General features: G+C 39.1%; 2 long non-coding RNA genes across 5 annotated transcripts in view; one reads left to right on the forward strand and one right to left on the reverse strand.

Moving 5' to 3' along the window:
* Positions 1-21,772, reverse strand: part of LOC143689059 (uncharacterized) — a 31,453-nt gene extending 9,681 nt beyond the window's left edge. For 3 of the 4 annotated variants that reach the window (XR_013178523.1, XR_013178524.1, XR_013178522.1), the window contains exons 1-5: positions 21,545-21,772; positions 12,729-12,865; positions 9,619-9,865; positions 8,044-8,276; positions 2,627-2,666 (exon numbers count right to left, since the gene is read on the reverse strand). This is a non-coding gene — a long non-coding RNA (uncharacterized LOC143689059). The remainder of the gene's footprint in view (positions 1-2,626; positions 2,667-8,043; positions 8,277-9,618; positions 9,866-12,728; positions 12,866-21,544) is intronic. The other variant, XR_013178525.1, reaches the window with a different exon arrangement.
* On the forward strand, positions 19,054-20,372 carry LOC143686518 (uncharacterized). Its single transcript, XR_013177222.1, has 3 exons — positions 19,054-19,363; positions 19,446-19,488; positions 20,303-20,372. It is a non-coding gene; the product is annotated as an uncharacterized LOC143686518 (long non-coding RNA).
* Positions 21,773-22,254: the final 482 nt, after the last annotated feature.

Raw genomic sequence — 22,254 nt, forward strand, 5'->3', positions numbered from 1 at the left:
TTAAGGCAGGCTGTATGCTACATGGTACTTTATTTCAACCAATTCACGCTCTGTGGATCAGCTCTCAGCATTGTACCCTGGAATTTCTTGGCCATTAACACAACCACAATAAGGACAAGGCACAAACCAAGGCGATAAGACAAGGAAACAGGGATATATGAATAAAGGATTGGATTGGCTGGGCCTTAGAGACTCAATGAAATTTCAGAGTCACTCTCCAATAAAGGAAACAAAAAGAAAATGGTAATCAAAGTAGCAAGCAATTAAATTTTCTACTCTCCAGCCAAACTGGAAAGCAATTCAAGAAGTAGGACAGGCAAACCAGTACTGCTTGATAGAGGAGGTATTTTGACTGAAATTAAGAAGAAGAGGCAATTACAGGTCATGTTAAATATTTGGTGCATTTAAGGAGTCATGGGAAGCTGAGGCTTTTGAGGCTGCCCACCAAAGCAAAGAAGCCAAAGTTTCTGAGGATGACTTGGGAAAAGGGAGAAAGCATCAAAGTATGAACTGAGGTCACCTTCAAATTCTCAGTGTCTCCAGAATCCCTCAAGCAGTCTGCTCAGGTAGTGCTTAATAAGGAGTCCTGGGGTGCTTTCTGCTTGTTAAGGTTCTTAAAATAGCTCTGCTACAAGGAGGACTTATCCTAAATTTCAGGTATTTGTAGGAGGTCTAAGAAGGGAGATGATGCCACATGACAGTTTTCCTTGAAGATAATTACTCAGGAAGGACTTGTGAAAATTTGTACTGAGTATGACAGGGTGATTTTAGATACACTCTGGTGCAAAATCAGCCCCAACTCTGGACAGCTTCTAGTGTGGAATTTGTCACATTGTGTTATCATTGTTGGTTTCCCTGACTAGCTCGCCTACTGAACTGTGATTTCCTAGAAGGCCAAGGCATGATATTATTCATCAGTGGTCCCTCAGTACCGGTATCATGCTTGAAACATAGAATATTTATACTGTTTTTCACCAATGAATGAATTATGGTATTCTTAATTGAGGTGGCATGCTTACATTATCCATCATCCATTCTCTTTCAAAACTATATGGCTTTTCTCAAGCCTACCTCCTCTTACCTATGTATCTGCAAAATGAAGATAGTGTGTCAATCATTTCTCAACTTGAGTCATTTCAGCTGACATATCTCAGACAGACCCATGTTCCAAACATGAGCTGTAACTGGGTGACATTGACTGTGTGATTCTAAGTTAACTGTCTGTAGCCCAAAAACAACTTAAACATTCAGTCCTTTCCTCTGGCTGGATTTGACAGCTATTTTCAGATAACATAGTTCCAAAGAATGCTTAAAGAGAGCAAAAAACTTCTGGACCTTGAGTCATTAAATGAATGGGCAACTATTTTGGCCTACAAGAGGCATAAAAAGGAATTCAGCAAGTCAGTGTGGGGATTCAATGCTATTTTAGCTGGTCAGAAAGAGAAAAAGTAGCACAAAATCAATAAGAAAAGGAGAGGAGTAAGGGGCTTGGTTTACCAGGGCGTGAGTGGGGGGATGAGAGATACAGAGACAAAGAGAAAGAGGGGCTCAGACTCTCAAAGCTGAAACAGAAGAAGATGCACAAATGAAAAAGATCAAGTCTGTTCCCTAATAACCATTTAGTAGACACTGTGCTGAGTGCAAGGTAAAGACACAGAAAGATGTGGCCCCTGCTTTGGAGACTGTTTCAGCCTACCAGAGCTGCTAAGACGGATGCCATGCAATGGGTTGAATTAAACAGCAAGAATTTATTGACTCAAGATTTTCAAGACCAGAAGTCCCAAATCAAGGTGTTGCTTTCTCTCAGAGTCTGTAACATTCTAGTAATGGCTTTTGGCAATCCTTGGGGTTCCCTGACTTTCATCTCTGCCTCCATCATATGGCTATGTCCTCGACCCCTTCCAGTGGTTTTTCCTCACTTCTAGCTTCTCTTCATAAGGTTTCCAGTAATATGGCTTAAGGTCCACCCCTATTCCCTTTAGCCTCATCCAAAACAGTATCTTCAAAGATCCTATTCATGAACAAGATCACGCCTTCACTACTAACAACATCTTCAAGGGCCTGGTTACAAATGGGTTCACACCCACATGAGTGGGTGAAGACTCGGGCATGTCTTTTTGGGGTCATGATTCAATACCCAACAGACACACAAATGGGTGCCAACTGAGGAGAAATACAGGGCCATGGCAGAACGAAGGTAATTAGAGTGAGCCCTACTCACTTGAGAAAATCAGAGGGCATGTATTCCCAGCAGAGGAAAGGAATTGTTTAAAGCTACAAATGAATGAACATGTGTGACACGTGTGGGGATATTCAAGTAATCTGAACGGAGGGTGGATTTAGGAAATAACAAAAAGGCTATAGCTGGGGCCCCACGTCAGTACCCCGTGAATTCCATATTGACAAGTTTAAATATTTGTAGAAGGCCAAGGGGACTCATGGAAATTTTTTAATCAAATAGTCATGTCTGTGCTTTAGAGGGAGGAAGACATTTTGAGAACTAGAAATAAACAGAAGGAAAGAAAGAAACATACACACTCATTCTCTTGGAGCACAGTTTGATTAGTGGCCAAGTCAGGCTAATTGGTGTTCTAATCCCAGGAACGTAAGTAGCCAATGTACTCACCCTCACTCAATTCCAGTCTGGTGAATTATTTTCTTACTCCCTGGAAGATGGAAGATAAGGAGTCATATTAGTTATCAATTCGGTGTCCAGATCGGCTTCTTCCGGATGGCAAAGGAGAAGAGAGTGGCCCAGCCAGATAATTTAAACTACTTCTTTTAACCTGAAAATCAGGACCTGACTCTCATGGCTGGCAGATATCAGTTGCCAATCTGTCTCGTTGCCTTGCTCATAGCTAAGTGGCGATGTTTTAATGAAATACGACCTCTGATTGATCAGGCATAAGGGTTTTTTCTTTTTTTGGTCATTTCTATTTTCTGAGGTAGACTCAGCAGCAATGGCAGGGCTTTCTGGTAGTAGAGAAAAATGAACTCTGCTTTGGAGACAGGAAAACTCCAAGTTTCCCAAATTTCTCAGGGCATATAGCGAACCATTTTTGGGAATTCATCTATCAATTCGCCAATTGCTTATCTGGAGTTCCTTGAGTTGGGGGGCATCTAAATATGCAGGTTTCAAGTCCCAGTTCCCCACTGCCCAGATGTGAGACTCAGGTCAACCTAAAGTCCCTACAATAAGTTTTTTCTCATCAGTGAAATAAAGATAAGTGCATGCTCTAGAAAATCATTAAGAAGATTAAGTGTAGCAACTTAGGCAAAAGCGCTTGACAGTTTCTGGCACATGGCACTTAATAAATAATTTGGCATTTAATAAGAATTATTCTGATTATTATTGGAGAACAACTACCACATTGTTCATTTTTATGTCCTCAGAACCTAGCATATTACCAGTAACTAGTAATCACACTGACCTTCTGTTACCCAAAGCTCTGGCAGACATCAGGCTTCAAAGACTTTAGTTTCTGCAACTGTAAAATGGGGGTAACTGCACTTACTTTACCCTCTAATATGTTGGAAGAACACATGCTGATTTAAAATAGAGGCTCTGGCTCAGTCTTTATGAATGAGACAAGCTGCCAGAGATATTGCTGTCTGTTCTAGAACATTTAGATATTTGTGGTCTTCTGGAAAGTGATCATGGCTAACGACAACAAGAACATAATTCGAGACTGCACCAGCACTGGGGCCTCAGACATTATTATGTCTGTTTTATTGGTAAAGAAATTGAATCTCAAGATTAAAAAGCTATTAAAGAGCAGGTGCAGAAGTGGGGATCCCAGGTTTGCAAGCTCCAAGTTGCATGCTTTCACTGCCTCCACTGAAATATCATGTCTCTAAAAAGCTAAAGAGTTAAATAAAATTACCTACAAGTTTGCAAGTGTCCAATGCTAAAATAAAATAAGATGAATGTTTCTAGAAACTAAGAAGGCCTTAAAATTCAAGGCATTGGGTTTTTATTTGGGGGGGGGTTGGCTCTTTGTATCCCCTAAAATTATAAATTGTAATATTGACCTTGATTATGTTTTCAACCCTTCATCTGAAGACAAATATTTTATTCAGAGTGTTCACAGTCCTTAAATCTACCTTAGACTTCCTCAACTCCAAACCCTTCTTACCATTTCCCTCCTACCTGGACCTCTGGAACTCTAGCCTTGATCTTCCTCTAGTTCTCTTGCATTCCCCGTCCACATGTTCCCCAACTCTTATCAATGATAGACAATGCATATTATAAATTCCTGATATCTTGGACCTCCTTTTTCCCCTAACTGTCTCCCAACACATTCAGTCTGTCATCAAATTGTGTATATCATCTCCTTTTACTGCCATTTCCCCAGTTCAATTCCACATCATCATACATCTCAACTATTATCACGGCTCTGTGATATTAATATAGAATGTTAGGCTCTATGATAAGTCCATGTTTCTTAACTTCATCACCACATTGGGTCTCTCGCCATCTAAATCCACTTCCCTCCACTCTTTCTTCTGTGCTGAGGTCAGATTCGTCTTTCCTAAGCAGAGATTTTATAATCTGTTCTCTGCTGCATGGGCTATTAAGCCTGACAGGGCAGAAAAACCCTTTCTGTCCTTCCCTCAGCAGCAGAGATGAGCAGATGGTGCCTGTGGGATTCAAATTGTGGGTTTCATCCTGAGGAATCAAAGTGTTTAGAAATATAAGTACTTTCAAGATTTAAACTGTTTCAATAAGCAACTTTTCTGTGACCTCTTACTTTGAGATCATAGAAAAGGAACTTCAGATCAGTTGGTAAGTTTCCTCTAAGACAAAAGGAGAGCTTTGCTGGATCAGGTGGGTGATTTCCCAGAAACGGGAAGTATCCAGAGTGCTAGAATTTTGTGCCCCATGAGAATTCAGGACTTATCCATCTTGGAGTTCTGTGTCAAGTCTAGGAGGACCGCCACAGACTTGACTCCCTAACCAAGAACCTCAGACCCAGAGGGCTGCAATTGGTATTCTTACCAAAGAAAGATCTGTACTTGTCAGGGCTAAAAGGAAACCTCCTACTTCCAAGATGTACTGATGGAATGATGTTCGTCTAAATAGACCATGAATTTTCTTTAAATCTTTCTCTGATTGGCATATTGGAGGAAACTATTCCTCAGATGATAAGTAATAACATGGGCTTCATTGTGTGAGGAATTTTGATAACTGCCTCACATGTGTTGTCACCTTTAATTTTCACACACACACACACATGCGCGCACACACACACAGGCTCTATTATTGTAGGTGGAGGAACAAAGGTTCAATGTTATTAAATACCTTGCTCCAAGCGATTATACATTACACAACAGATTGGCGTGGAGCCGAACAAGCAGAGCTCCTTCTGACTTAAGAAACCTTGTGTGTTCTATTAACCTTGTCAGGGTTCTGAGCAGAGATGAAACGAGCCTTGCACTTACTTCCACTGGCATGAATCAGCCTGACCTTTAATTATTTGAGGCACTAAAGAAATTTGGGCTTAAGTATAGCTCATGTTTAATCAATAATCATAACCTGATGTATAGGTTTGTGTCTACTTGGCTTAACAACACATTTTCTGGTCCTTGAAAATACCAAAGTCCAAAGAACTACAGGAGCTAAAAGTCTTTGAAAGAAAGGAACTTCAAATTAGCCACCAATCTAACTAGAATTTCACCAGAAATTTTGAAAATTAAAATGCATAGGTATGGCTGAAACAATCACAAAGTCCTTCTCTTGTTGAAAACTTACACGGAGTTTGGTTTGTTTTTAAGAATTCATTTAGGGTAATGTGTATAGTACTTTCCAACCTAAAATAATTTACATTATTTATTCCTTGTCTGCCTTGTTGAGTACATTCAAGGGAGACTTAAATTATAAATCTGTGCCAGTTTGAAAAGGTTTATGTACCCTAGAAAAGCCATGTTTTAGTCCTAATCAATCTTGTGGGAGCTACCATTTCTTCTAATCCCTATTCAGTATTGTATGAAACTTCAATTACTTATCTCTATAGAGATGTGACTCAATCAAGTGTAGGTATTAAACTCAATTAGGTGGAGATATGTCTTCACCCATTTCAGGTGGGTCTTGATTGGTTTTACCGGAATCCTTTAAAAGAAGAAGCACTTTGGAAAAAGCCAGAAAACAACAAGAGAGAAAGCCACAAGATTCTGGGAGAGCAGAGAATGTCACAGAATCACAAAGAGAGAGTCCACCAGCCAGTGACTTTTGGAGATGAAGTAGGAAAACACCTCCCAAGGAGCTAGAGAGGAAGCTAGCAGATGACACCGTATTTGCCATGTGCCTTTCCAGATGAGAAAGAAACCCTGACCGTGTTCCTCATGTACCTTTCTACTTGGGAGAGAAACCCTAAACTTCATTGGCCTTCTTGGATCAAGGTATCTTTCCCTGGATGCCTTAGACTGGACATTTCTATAGACTTGCTTTAATTGAGGCATTTTCATGGCCTTAGAACTATAAACTTGTAACTTATTAAATTTCCCTTTTTAAAAAGCCATTGAATTTCTGGTATATCATATTCTGGCAGCTAGCAAACTAGAACAACATCCATTGTCTGGTGCAGGAGCAAATGTGCTGCTCTCAATTGGAGGAGGGCAGCATCTTCTATTGTGTCATTAAAATGTGCATCCCTCCTCAGTATTCATTAGCCCTTCTGACATATGACTTGTTGCATATAAGTGGCCCCTCTGTTATATCTACAGATTGTGGTAATATTGGTCATCCTCATACTTGGAGAACTGCATAAACATGTAAAGTGGATAGTTAAGGTTTATAAAATGCATTTTGTAACTTGATGTGACCATTTTGGGGCAGGTAGGAGAAAAATATACAGGGTTAAGAATATGGGTGTGCCATTAGCCAAATGGAAGAACCTAAGCGAGTCAAGATGCTTCCAGACCGTAATTTCCTCATTAATCAAAGGACTGATAATAAAATATCTGCTTCAAATACAGTACACATGTGATAGGAAATTAAATAAAAGATAAGGACATGGGCTTGAAAAAGTGTATATGCTGTACAAGTACATGTCGGTATTCAGCACGGAGAGAACAAGGTGATTATGGTTGTATCCTGAGGCAGTGCAGATAGGCATAGAATTTACTTCATTTTCACAATCTTTTGAGTTAGATATTTGGAGGCCATTTTCACACATAAGAGAACCAGAGCTCAGAGAATTTAAGGCACTTATCCAAAAGAGCCCAGATGGCGAGAATTGCTTAAAATCAGGCCTCCACAAGGTCTGTTCCCTCTGCCAGGATGCTATTCCCTCTTCTTCTCCACTTACTTGATTCCTACTCAACCTTCAGAACTCAATTCAAACATCCCTTCCTTGATGAAGTCTTTCCTACTCCCCTTCAATATTAGATTATATCTCTCTATTATATTTTGTCATAACACATGGACCTCTCTTTTATAGCCCATAAAAAATTTCAATGAAATAATTAATTGGATATATATTTACTGCCCTTGTCTCCTGCTATACATGTAATCTCCACAAGGCTGACAGATGTGTCTCTGGCTCATCACCCCCACTCCTAAGTTCCTGGCACAGTACCTGGTGTGTCATAAATGCTTAAAAGTTAGTTCTCAAATGATTGGGTGAAAGCATGAATCAGTATTTATTCTTATAGGAACATAATGAATGACAAGGATAGTTAGAGAAAGTCACATGAAAGGGAGATAACTTAAAGTCATCCATATAGGTGCAAAGTATTTGGATTAAGGGAAATGATGGGTGGAAAGGTTATATTAGGTCAGGCAGAAAGCATTATCAAAATAAGTAAGTAGACCTGGACACATATACTAGCATGATGACTGAGAAGATATAGATTTTTGTTTGATGCATCCGAGCCAAGAGAAGGTCCCATCCATGTAAAAAAAATGATTTGCTTGTGAAAATAGATTTCAATGTTTTCTCATAAGACTTCAATGCTATCTCATATTTGTACAGCAAAATGTGGGCTCACACTCCTTTTTAAAGCCCTGCCTGATCTAGACACTGGCTGGAATAATCTTCTTACCTGTGCTCACCTGCTCACAGGCTTCTGCTCTTTGAACAAACCAGGTTTATCTTTTCCGTCTGGGCGACATGATCTTCTGGAAAGCCCTTCCTCAGATGTTTGAAAGGCTCACTCCTTCTTGTAATTCAGATTCTACTCAAACGCCATTTCCTAATGGATGCCTTTCCTTCCTCCTTTCTCTACCAGTCACCTGCATGCTGTATACATTAGTCCCTTCCATGAATCTCCTTTCCCTGTCAATCAATCAGGAGAAACAACGTTATGCTGCAGAAGCAAACAACCCTCAGAACCCAGTGACTTCACAAAACCAGTTAGTTCTTACCCACTGTCATATCTGTCACAGGTCAGCTAGGGGTGCTGTTCTATACTTCCTTAGTCCAGCAACTAGGCTGGCAGGTCCATCCACCATTTAAACATCAGTGCTCACCACAGCAAGGAAACAGGAACACGGAACAATAAAACCCTGGCTCTTAAAGCCTCCACCCAGAAGTGTTGCCTGTTATTTCTCTCACTTTCAATCCATTAAGTGAGTCATCTAGGCATTCAGGGAGGTGCCATTCCATCTCCTGGCCAGAGGGTGGAATGGAAATATTTGGTAATCACCATTAATGACTGCCACTATCTGCTTCCTCCTTCTTGCTACACTTAGTGATAGCTGAAATTATATTTACTAATTCTGAACATGAGTATTTTCTCATACCTTGCCAAAACCTAAATCTCAGGGAGGCAAGGACCCTAACTTTCAAAATCGCCACTGTAAATCTCACACCCTTGAACATCACCTGGAACATATTTGTTGATTATTAGAGAGCTGTTGGAAATGGGGATCCATGGTTACCATTGAAAAATTAGACCTGAGGAGAGGGAAACTTGGATGACATCTGAGGACCTTTGCAGAACATGATTAGATTTTCCTTTAACCATGTATTTATTAACATTGTTTCTACAACCATGCACTTATTCCTTACTCAGCAAAAACCAAGTCCTGTTTGGTTAAGACACTGTGCTTGGTGCTGCAAATGGCATCATAAATAAGATACAGTTCTTGACTTCAAGGAACCAACAGCCTAGTCGGGAGGTTAAGGCATGTAAGCAAATAAATGCAATACATAGTGATCAGCACCAAAGATGAAATGGCAGATTCTCTCTGAATTCTTGAAGAGATGCTTTGTTCAGGCCCTCATATAGTATAATAAAAAGTACAGCTTTAGGCTTAGTAAATTAGTCAAACAATCTGGATATTTCTCTCAGAGCCTCACTATTAAAATGTCTGAATCGTCCATCAGGACATAATTGCAAAGTTTTCTGGACTGGAGCTTATAAGCAGTGTCTCATTGAAGGGAAGGGAAACCAGCAAAGGGGAGGATGGGAGTGAAAAAATTCCCTTGTATTGTCTAAAGCAAAGATTTTAGGAAAAAAAAACATCTACAGTTTGTCACTGGCTAAAAATAATGCTGCTATGCAGTATGCCAGATGTTGCCTCATGGTTGGTTTGCTATAAGATGAAATACTGTGTAGGAAATACACAATGGTCAAAGCAAAGAACAGAGGCAATCAGTGAGCTAAACAGCTTACCCTTAGAGTGACCAGGTCTTCACTGGAATTCCAGGCCAGTCAAGCAGGAGTAATGTGAGAAATTACACGTCAACCTGTTGTTTTTTTCTTATTGACGAGGAGTCTAAGACCCAGAAAGATTCAGAGGTTCAGGACAAGACGCCTCTCAGTGGTAGAATGAATTTTCCTCTTGGTTTTACTTCGCCTGAATAAGCCATCATTTTCTCTCTTCTTTTAATCAAGAACAGTCATTTTTTCCCTCCAGTTTCTGAAAGAGACATTCATTATCAGCTAAAAGAACAGCAAGCCAACTCTCCATACTTCCTCTTATTGATAATGCCAACACTTGTTAAGTGGACAAGTACAAATGACCCAGTGCTGGGCTTGATGTCAGCAAAGGCATATTGTCAAGTGAGAAAAGAGGAAATCAGGGAAGGAGAAGACTAAGTGAATCTCTGCTTGTGGAGCCTGGTACAGACCCTAAGTGCTGAACAGATTATGGGGTTCATTCCATCTTTTGTAAATTAAAAGAAAAGCAATACCAGTTCATAAAAGAAATATAAGACCAAATATTCCTGATTATTTTCTTTTTCATGATGTTTATGCAAATTTTTACATGATAAATCAAATATCTAATTTTAACAATTATTGTGCGTGACAGCCATGATCATTTGCCCCTCAAATTTCCTGCTACAGGGTGCATAGGGGGCTGCCAGCCTCAGCTTTTATCCATCTACATTCCCCCACACTGGATCTGAAATGAAGCAAAGTTTGGCCAACAGCTGAGTCCAGCACAGGTACTAATGCACACTCACTGGGGCCCTTGTTAACTTGGCCAGGCCTTCCTTGGAACTGCACTGCTGCGTGAGACTCTTCCTACCCCTTCCTTACTCCTCTCCTTCAGGGATGTCAGACTTGCGTCATAGTCTGAAAGCTCCTCCTACTACCTCTTCTTTATCTTTTGCTGAGGTTTCCCCCAATTAATCTCTCGCACATCTAATCATGACTTTTTCCCAGGGCACCCAAATTACACTGTGTGTGTAGGTGTATTCCCCAGCTTTGATGGTGCCCTGAGCAATTATTTTGTTTGCTAACTGGGTATGAGGTCAAGTACCACAGAGAAGATTATGTTCTTGGATTTAACCCATTCCTTTAGGTGTTTACTCATTGTGGTGGGATCTTCTGATTAGGTTATATCGGTTGAGGCATGCCCCAGTTGGGGTTTAGTCTTCCTACTGGAGTCCTTTACAACAGGATAAAAGACAGAGAAGATACTGGAAAAAGAAGCCTAGAGAGGAGCTGAGAGATGACACACAGAAGCTTAGGGGGGCAGAAGCTAAAAGAAAGAAACACACAGAAGCTCAGAGAGGAAACCACTGAAGACAGAAGCTGGACGCAACCAAACTCGGGAGAGAAGGGAGAGACCAACAGATGCTCCACGTGCCTTCCCATGTGACCAGGAGCTGAGGATGCCAGCAGCCTGTCTTCAGAGTCCAGATATTGTCCTGTTGATAACTTGACTTGGATATTTTCATGGGCTAAGAACTTAAACTTTTAAGTTAATAAATCCCCCCAAAATATGTATCTCTTTCTGGTATATTGCATTTCATTGGCTTTAGCAAACTTAAACAATGGGTAACCTGGCATTGTGTATAGCAGAAAGCAAAGATAATTATCTTTAATCAGACTTAACTCTGGATCCTGGATATGTGAGCTTGAGTGTCTAATTTAATCTCTATATCTTATCTTCCCAACTGCAAGGATATTCATCTGTGGGAATGTAATAAGACATGCTACAAGAATTGTCACACTTAAATGGGAACACTATTTGACAGTCCATTATAAATCGTAAAAGAAAAAGTTCTTCTTTAAATCCTTTATGCTTTTGGGCTAAGATTTTATCCTTGATTAGGTTAAACAAAGATTTGTGGTTTGTCTTAATTTCGTACAGCTGCTGTAACAACGTGCCACAGACAGTCAGCTTTAAATAACAGGGGTTTAATGTCTCACAGTTCTGGAGGTAAGAATCAGAAATCAAGGGTTTGGCAGGGTATCCCTCTGATACCTACAAGAGGCAACCCTTCCTCACCTCTTCCTAGCTCCTAGTGTTTGCCAACAGTCTTGGCATTCCTTGGCTTGTAGATACGTGCTTTATTTCCTGGCTGCTAAAGCAAATACCATGAAATGGGTTGGCTTAAACAATGGGAATTTAGTGGCTTATGGTTTTGAGGCCAAAAGAAATACAAATCAAGGGGTCAGCAAGATAATGCTTTCTTCCAGGAGACTGTTGTGCTCTGGGATTGACCGCTGGCAATCCTTGGTTCTTGGATTTTCCATATTGTCATATGGCAAAGCACATGGTGGCCTCTCCTGGCTTCTCAGTTCTGTTGATTTTCAACTTCTGTCTGATCTCTGTGGCTTTCTCTTCATGTGTCTTTATTTCTTTCTGCTTAGAAAGGACTCCGATAATAAGATCAGGACCCATCCTGATTCAATTGGACCACAGCTTCATTGAAATAAAAAGGTCCTATTTAGAAGGATTAAAACCACAGCAATGGATTAATTTTAAAACGTGGTTTTCTGGGGTACATAGCTCCAAGCCAATGCATTGTTTTATTCTGTCTTCAGTTTTCACATACTCTCCTCTCACATAACTGTGTCTGTGTCCAAATTTCTTCTAATTATAAGGAAACCAATCATATTGGATTAAGGCACTCTAATCTGATTTGGCCTCACCTTAACCATTTACATCTCTGAAGCCCTATTTTCCAATAAGGTCACGTTCATAGAACCAGGAGCTAAGCCTTGAGCATATCTTTTAGAGAACAAAATTCAACCCATGACATAGTTAAACTTATACAATTGACCACACACATCTATTTCTTCTTCCCCTCAAAGTTCCTTAAAATGATAGTATTTTGGGAAGATGAGAAAATATTGGAAGAGGAATTTCCATATATTTTCGGAAAATAATAAATGGGTAGAGATGCAGTTGCTGGAATAGTAAAGCAGAGCAATCTATAACCTAGTGCCACAAAAGGAGCTAAACTCACTGTATTAGTTAGGATTCTCTAGATAAACAGAATCAAAAGGGAACACTTGCAAATATAAAATTTATAAAAGTGTCTCACGTGACTGTGGGAACACAGAGTCCGAAATCCACAGGGCAGGCTGTGAAGCCGACGTCTCCAATGGAGGGTCTGGATGAACTCCACAGGAGAGGCTCGCCAGCCGAAGCAGGAATGGAATCTGTCTCCTCTGGGTCCTCCTTAAAAGGCATCCCGTGATTAGATTTAGCATCACTAATTGTAGAAGACACTCCCCTTTGGCTGATTACAAATGGAATCAGCTGTGGATGCAGCTGATGTGATCATGACCTAATCCTATGAAATGTCCTCATTGCAACAGACAGCCCAGCACTTGCCCAATCAGTTAAACAGCTACCACAACTTGGCCAAGTTACCATGTCCCTGATCATGACACCCACTTTACCTCCAGAACCCTCACAAGGTTCAGAACCTGGGGAAGGAAGGACAGGGGTGAGGGAATGACAAAAGGCGTTTGTAGAAAGTCAGTCCATACAGGGTTATTAATATCCTAGATCTTATCTCCATGATGTCCCTACCAACCTTGAAGGAGACAAGGATGGCAGAGAAGAGTGAATGGGGAGGAGGAAACACAGGGTTGGGTGGATTGGAATTTGGGGAGAATCTGCTTATGCCAAAAAAATGGTAGTAACCCAGTTTCCTCTTTTTATTTCCCTAAGGCAGAATATTAGTGGATTAGTTTTTGTAGAAATAAAAATGCCCTAGAAAAATGTCTCAAGATCCTGATAGATGAGAATAGCCTCAGTGACTTAGGTACCAGAAAACTGGTTGATGCTGTAACAAATACCTAAGAATGTGGAAGTTTCTTTGGAATTGGGTAATGGATAGAAGCCTAAAGAATTTTGAGGTGCATGATAGAGAAGGACTAGCTTGCCTTAAAGAGATGGTTGGTTGAAATATGAATCTAAAAATGATTTTGATGAGGGTCAGGGGGAAGTGAAGAGAATAATAGACACGTCTTTATCACCTTGGAAAATACATTCATCATTATGAACCGAATGCCGGCAGAAATATGAATATTAGAGATGGTTCTGGTGAAATCTCAGAAGGAAAAGAGGAATATGTTATTGGAAACTGGAAGAAAGATGATTCTTTTTATAAAGAGGCAGAAAACTTGGCTGAATTGTGCTCTAATCTCAGCTAGTGTAGTGGTTTGAAGAAGTGTGTACCACAGAAAAACATGTTCTTAAATGTAATCCATTCTTGTGGGTATAAACCCATTGTATGAAGGATCTTTTGATGGGGTTACTTCAGCTAAGTTGTGTCCCACCTCAACCAGGATGGGTCTTAATTGTGTTACTGGAGTCCTTTCTAAGTGAATGAAATTCAGACAGAGAGATAGAAAGCCACAGAAGCAAGCTGAAATAAGTGAAAACCAGAAAAGGAGCGAGAAAGCCCAGTAGACATCACCATGTGTCTTGCCAGGTGGCAGAGGAGCCAAGAATTGCTGGCAGCTGGTCTTCAAGAAGGAAGCATCACCTTGATGCTGCTTTGATTTGGACATTTTCACAGCCTCAAAGCTGTAAGCTTGTAAACTACTAAATTGCCATTGTTTAATTCAACCCATTTCACAATATTTGCTGGAACAGCCTAGAAAACTAAAACAGCTAGAAAGTAGAATCTGTGATATTAGATATTTAGGTGAGGAGATTTCCAAAGAAAACATTAAGAGTAGAGTTTTATTTCTCTTTACTGTTTATAGCAAAATGTGAGAAGAAAGATATAAACTAAGGAAGGAATTGTTAAGGAAAAATAAAACAACACTTGGATTGGGAGGCTTTCAGCCTATCCAGGTTGCAAAGGATGCTGAAATTAAGAAATTCATGATTAGGAAAGCACACTCTGAAGAGAGGTCCATGGATGCAGCTAGACAACTTCTTGCTGAGAAGATTAGGTGTGTGACTCATGGATCAACCATCTCAGGAGAAGCCAGGGATGGAAATAGGGCTCTTCAGGAGCTAGGTTTGGATGACCCTCTTGTATAATGGTGTGAATCTCTGTGATGCACTGGAGGCCCTCACGGTTTGTGAGAATCAGCAGTGTTACATCAGTTTGGACTAAAAGGGACAGAGATTGGGTGAAATGAAAGAAATATATTGTTTTATCAAAATTCTACAACCAGTAAAACTGGTACAGATTTTGATCATTCTGCAGTGAAGTCTAGAAGTGTACAAACCCATCTCAAAGACTCAGAACTCCCAATTAGCTTCTCAGTACCTATTTTATTTTTCATTATAAAATCACAACTAACCAGGTATTTAAGGCAAACCTCCGCATAAAGACTAAAATAATCAGACAAAAAGGAAACCTCAGGAAATGGCAACAATATCCAAAATAAGAAAAGACAACCTACACTCCAAAATATAACTCTAACTAGATTAATATCCTCAGAGAGCCAAAAGATGATGTCATTTTCATGAAATAAGAACAGGATGCTGGAATGAGAAAAATAATCAGAGCATAAGAAAATGCACTTGAAATTAAAAATTGAATAGTTGAGATTAAAATATCACTATACAAGTTGGAAAATGAAGTAGAGAGGATCTCCCAGAAAGTTCATGAAAATCAGAGCATCATTTCTCAGGGCACAACATTCATGGAATAAAAGTTAGAAAAAAGAGTGAGGGGAAAATGAATATAAAACAGAAAAAAAAAGGGAATTATATTTAAAATTCATCAAAATTTCCTAGTATTGGAAATAATCTCAGACAAATAGGTGTCTAGCACTGAATGGGAAGAAAGAAGCACATAAGCTAATAACTAAGGAATTTCAGAACAGCAAAGATAAAGAAAAGATCTTTAAATCTCCCACACAGAAAGAAAAACAGGCCACATATTTAGGGTCAAAAATCCTGGTAGAAGCCATCTTCTGACAATAACACTGGATGTTGGAAGACAAAAGAGCAATGTCTTCAATACTTTAAATAAAAATGATTTTCAGTGTAGGATTCTCTAATCAGCCATCCTATCAATCAAATGTGAAAGAGCAAAGAAATTTTTAAACATGCAAAGATATAAAAAGTTTACTATCCACCTGTCCTTAGGAAGGTATTAGAAAAAAATATCAGCAATACAAGGAATTAAACAAAGAAAGAGGACGGTGCAGGATTTGGGATTTAGATTTAACATCAGAAAGTAGTGGAGGGAAGTCTAATGATGATAATCAAGAGAAACTGACAGAAGACAGCTGGGCAGAAGAGCTATTTGACCAGATGGGAAAGAGACCTAAGAGATAGTTCCAAGTACAAGAGAGGGTGATGTTTTAGTGTGTGGAACATATTGTTAATTGGCATTTAGAAGAGGTGATGGAGCATTAAAACCAGACAAACAACAAGTCGTCATGATAGGAGATATAATCATATGGAACTGCTCCAAAGACTAACACTTGTGTTTTTTAATATTATAATGTAAAATATGATTATTTATTTAACTAAGAATTGTGATATAGCTATCAGGAGGCAGTAGAGTGGAATTATGGGTTTTAGAAGTTTAGTTTTCCTCTGTCATTGCAGAGACCCAGTAACTCATTTCTAAGTGAAAAATGAAAATCCTGAAATTTCAGCATATTATTTAGATTCTAGGGAATGAATCCAGAACTGTTGAATTTGCAACTTTGGGGCAAACGGATTGGGGTTGACAGGACTAGCAGGGAAATTTTAGGACTACTGTCTATGGAATTGTATTATTTTTTTTCTAAAATTATAAATTAGTTAACACATAATGGTTTGCTCAAATATAAAATATCTCCTCTTAATATGGATACAATATGCCATGTCACAAATGTATTTTTTTAAGATCTAGTATCTTTGGAAACTAGAGCTAAGTGTAGATATTTAAAGGAAAAGCAACTGAATGGCATTGACTCCCATCACTACATAACTTGTTTTGTGTGTGCATTTATTTGTATGTGTAATATTTAGGAAACTGAGCTGAAATCCCATTAGATTACTCATAACATTGAGAAAGAAGAAAAACTCCTCCAGCATTCCCTTAGTACAGTGTAATGAACCAACATTTTTCATTCCAAGGATAGACTTTTATTACTATTGATCCCAGCTAGGAAAATCATAAACATCAATAAAGTGGATCCCCTCCTCCCTTCAGACCTGAGACGAAGTTGGAGCTAATTCTGTTATTTAAATCATAATTTAATCATAATGGTGTGCTTAGCAAAGAAAACCTAATTAAGATCCAAAAGAAAAATAAGTTACAGGAAATAAAATTACAGGTAGCATTTTCCAATGCTCAACTTTTCCCTACAAATATTAACCCTTCCTTTTACAAATTCAATCAATGGTGGAAATAATTATATCATTTATTTGGATAATTTTCAAATTTGTATATTCTAAAAAAACCTTAGTTTTTGTACTCTTTCCTGACCGATGGGTCAGAAATAGTTATATATTTTCAAACAAAACTTATAAGCATTAAAAATATAAAAACATTTGGCTTATTTTTAAGATCATGTTTATAATTTGATCATTTATTGATATAACAGCATCATCAGGTTGGGTTTATTTGACCCTGTAGGAAATTTCCCAGAGTATCATCAGCTTTTTAAAATTGTTTGCCTGGGTGCTTGTTGTCAGATGTCACATATTTCTGCTGTTTGCATATGTGATACCAGGTCCCTCACGTGTTATGTCTTTAATTTTCTGCTGTATCTATAAAACCCAGCAAAGTTAATTACTCATTAGAATTAACTAAATAAGTAAGTGTAAAGTAAGAAGAAGCAGATTCGATATGGGATTCTAGGAGGTTCTATAGCATGTAACTTTGAAATATCTGTTGAGAATTTGGAATCAGTGATGGCTTTCAGGAATAATAATTAATGAATTTAAAGCCCCCATTTAAAACTTGAGGCTGAAAACAAAATTCTATAATCTATAGTAACCAAATTTTATCAAGGTAATTTAGTTGATACACATTATCCCTGGTTGAATTTACCAGCCAGTCAAATCAATGTGGAGAGCTTTGAAATACTTTTAGAGAATACCATTAGGCAGAGGTATTTACAAAATAAAGTCTGAAACTACGTTTCCTTTGTAAACAGGTTTGGGCTTGTGATAAAGAAATATAAATTGATTTAGAGAAAACACTTTTTAAGCCTCTCTTATGTGTTAGGTACAACCCTAAATGCTTAGGCCAAACATGCTGTGCGTCATGGGTGACCAGCTGCCTCAGCCCAAAACCTCTGCAAAACACCCCTCTGTGCCAGTCTTTGACATTTGCTCACTTCACATGGCTATGGGTTACCTGGAATAATACTTTAGCACATACCCTTAAGCTAGCATGGGCACCTGTACAGTGGGACTTGCCTCTACAAGGCACTGAACAGTGAAATGGTTGGTGAGCAAGTGCACCTCTGAATCAGGCATGGGGACAACACCTTATCTTAACTCCTTTCATTCTAGCAACGAGCTTCTGAGATAGCTACGCTTATATAAAGGTACAGAAATTGAGATAACAGGGGGTTAAATGACTTTCACAAATAATACAGGTTTGGGGGCTGAAGATCTAAATTTCGCCAGTTGCCAATTTGGTTCATGTCTATTTTTCCTTCAGGTCTCATTTCAATTCTCATCTCCTAGGGTATCTCTATAGTCTCTAAAAATTCCCTGTCACAGCGCACACTCCCTTTATGGCAATAGCGGATTAAATTGTCTTTCTGCCTGACTGTGTTTGCCTCTGGGCCAGGACTGGAAATATCCTATTCACTCCTATAAACCTTGTGCCTAGCAGATGGTGTTGAACAGCAAATATTGAATAAACAAAGGGATATGCCAATCAACTCAGATTTCTGCTGCTACAACACTGCTGCTGAAACCACTGAAGCCACTCCCATATCCTTCTACCTTTAGTGATGACCACAGACAATGTGTACTTTTGTTGGCAAAGGTGGAAGCAAGGCCCTGCTTTCTCCCAAGTTCTGCAATGCTCCGGCGCTGGCTGCTGGCAATCCTTGGGTCCTTGGCCTTTTTGTCTCCTGGAGATGCACCTGCCGATGTCCTCTCCTTTCCCTTCTGGGTTCTGTTGACTTTCTGCTTCTGGCTGCCCAGCTGTGGTCCTCTCTCTGCATTTCCACTGCTCATACAGGAGCCCAGTAATCTTATTAGGATACTACCTTATCCAGTTGGCCACACTTGAAAAATATTCTGTCCAGGAAACCCTATCTACAGTGGACTCCCAGCCACGGGGAGGCAGGTGAAGACCATGAGCATGTCTGCATTTAGGGTACGTAACACAAATCACCACGCATGCTATCTAATCCCACTTATGTAAAATTCTAGAATTCCGTGTACATTAAATTCTAGTGACAACAAACAGATCAGTGCTTGTCAGGGGCCATGGCTGGGGAAAGAGAATTGATTACTAACAGCCTGAGAAAACTTCTGGGGGCAATAGGAATTTTCTATATAATATTTTAGTGTGGGTTACACTTAGGTATTCATTTCAAAACTTTTTAGTTTGAGCATTTAAAATCAGTGAATTTTATTGTATGTAACTAATGTCTCAATAAGTCAATTAAAAATTTAAAAATCTGACCTAGTAAGGGCCATTGGTACAAAGGAACTGTGTAAGACATTGAACCTCATCGAGTCTTCTGTTTTTTATATAACTGTAATCCATAAAAGTTGGTTGTCTTAATAACTCCTAGAGTAAGTATTTAAATTGGCATATAGTTTTGTTCGTTTGTTTTTGAGAAGTGTAAGTACTTATGGAATTACTTTGTTAAACCAGAGGTAGAACTGATGAATTTCCTTCTTCTCTCTTAATGCTAAAGGTAAGATAAATTCCATTACTCCATTTGACTCCTTATTCAAACTGTGATTTTGACGATCTTAGTTTCAAAGGGACCATTGCTCCCCACAGGTGAAGCTCTCTTGTTCCGTCAGCTCTCCCATCCTGGGCAACATCTTCATCATTCTAGTTAAGTGGACTTCCTGTCAAATTAACATTTTTTTTCCTAGACCTCAGGTGCACAGCTTTTGATTAATCGCAATCCTTGTTTCATGGTACACACGTTAGCCTCTCAGAATTGGTCCACCTATTTTCATCTGTTTGTTATTTATTTGCTTGTTTTACCATGGAAACACCACCAACACAGAAACTAGAATACTGCTTATAACTTATATCTACTTATTTGGTCCGCCACCATTCCAATTCTCTGCCTCAATCTATCCAGTGCAATCCCTACCATTGTAAATCTTGTGACAATCACTCCCTTACTTTAAAAAAAGAAGGCAAATATCATCGAATTGCATTTATTTGTATTTCTAAAAATGTTTTGTTTTGCTTTGTTTTTAACTTCATAAAAGGGATATTTTGGTATAGGTTATTTTTGCTATTTACTCTTTACTCAATGATATACCACTAAGCATCCTTCATATTTTTGTGTACAGCCATAGTTCATTAATTTAGACTTCAAAATATTTATTTTATTATTGTACCAAAATGGCAACTGAAAACATGGCTGCTTGGCCACACTTAAATGCATGAACTCCTCTTGGATATATTAATAGAAGGGAGATAACTCAATCATAGAGTATGTGAATATTTATGGCATTCAAAACAATGTTATTTACTTTTAAAAATAGATGTTCCAGTTGACACTTCCACCAGCGGTTAGGAAGAGATCCTGTCACTGTGTATCTTCTCTAACACTAGGTATTAACATACTTTTAAATATTTGCATTCAGTATAAGTATTAAGTAATATAACACTGTGGTCTTAATTTTCAAAACAGAGGGAAATAACTGAATTAAAGTGACATTATTTGTGGATGACATGATCATCCATATTGAAATCACACAGAATTTATATAAACAAATTATTAAAATAATATCGGAGCTAAGCGAGGTAACTGGGTTTAAGATCAACGCATAGACCTCAATTACATATACACCAAAAACAAATCACATAACTAGGAAAATAAATTTTGGAAAATAATTTACTACAGCCTGTATGGAGTATAGCTGGGAATCAAAACTAAGTAGTCTGACTCCAAAATTCACATTTAACCAGTTTTCAATACTCTCTCCCTCCTCTACAACTGATTGCCCAGTGAGAACAACAGTAGTGAGTGATGAACAAGTCAACATGTTCTTAGAGAAACAAAAATGGAAGGCGCAGACCACGCATAGAGTTTTGCCAAGCAGACATATATTAGGTATGCACCATAAGACCAAGGAAGTGATTAACTTTGGGAGGCTCAATGTTAAGAGTCAATTCAGGAATCAGTGTTAAGAAAAGATAGTAATAAAGTAAAGATACTGGTAAATCATATTAAAATGCACTAATAATACTAATAGAGACTTTATTACATGGTAAAACTCAAACAGCAGACAAAATTGTCAGGGAAGTTGAAGGGGAGTTTGGAATCAAGCACCCTCAAATCCTTGTATGATTGGATGATGGTTAGAACTATTACATAACTTTTAGCTTTGGTAACCCATATAGAAACATTCGGATTTAAGGATAGTTAATAAAAAAGCATAAAAGCATATATAACTTCCAAATCAACACAGGAGGAAAAGAAAAGAAATAACCAAAATGAAGACAAGAAGGGAAAAAATGAATTAAAATCCTCACGGTGTATCTCCTGGGTCTCCTCGGATTCTGTCAATGGATCCTGTCTCCTGGGCCCTCGGACACTGCCTCTCTGACTAACTCTATTCAGGCCCCATTGGGTTCAGCTACTCAAAACAACAACTGCAGCTGGAGTCTCTGGCTCTTCCCACCACTCCCACAACCCAGGGGTCCCCAGCAGCTGCCAATGTGGTTGGATGACTCAACCCTAAAGTGAGGGGAAATTGGCTTCCTTGTGTGTGAACACTGACCAGTGGGAGGGAGGAATCAGGCGGAAACTTAAGGATAAATTCTGTACTGGCTTCTCCAAATAGCCTGTTTGGAGGCATCCTACAGACTATGTGAACATACTGCTTGTTAGGTCAGGGGAACGGTGAAAGGCACTGCAACTAGAGCTCCAAAGGCTGTGTCTCCCCTTCCAACATGGCTCCCGGAGAACCACCCCTTCCGGCCACCTGACTTCCGGATAACCACCCCTTCCGGCCACCTGGCTTCCAGAGAACCGCCCCTTCCGGACATCACCTGACCCCCTTGCTTAAAAACTGCCCACGCCATCACCCAGGAACTGATGCACCTCCCTCCATCTTGTGTTTGGTGAGCTGAGTCCGGTAGCGCAGGAATAAACCCACCGGCTTTAAATTTCCCGGCTACTTTCCTTCTTTTTCACCCTTTTGCCTCCTAAACCTTTCACTGCTAAGCTCCTGTCTCTGTACAGCCAGTCATGAAGCAGGGGCCACTATGGAAATGCATCCTCTTCCATGGCATCTCCCTTTTCCTTCATTGTCACTGATCTGGAATTTAGCATTTGTTCTTATTCCTTGCCCCAGGTTCTATTTTCTAGGGGACCTGAACTATAGTAAATAAAAAAAATCAAAATGTAATGATAGATGAAAGCAAATGTCAACAAAAGGTCTGTACAAACACAAAAAAGAAGAAAATGCAGTGGTAGAGTTATGACCAA

This window comes from Tamandua tetradactyla, chromosome 6 (assembly GCF_023851605.1).
Source record: "Tamandua tetradactyla isolate mTamTet1 chromosome 6, mTamTet1.pri, whole genome shotgun sequence".
Taxonomy (NCBI): domain Eukaryota; kingdom Metazoa; phylum Chordata; class Mammalia; order Pilosa; family Myrmecophagidae; genus Tamandua; species Tamandua tetradactyla.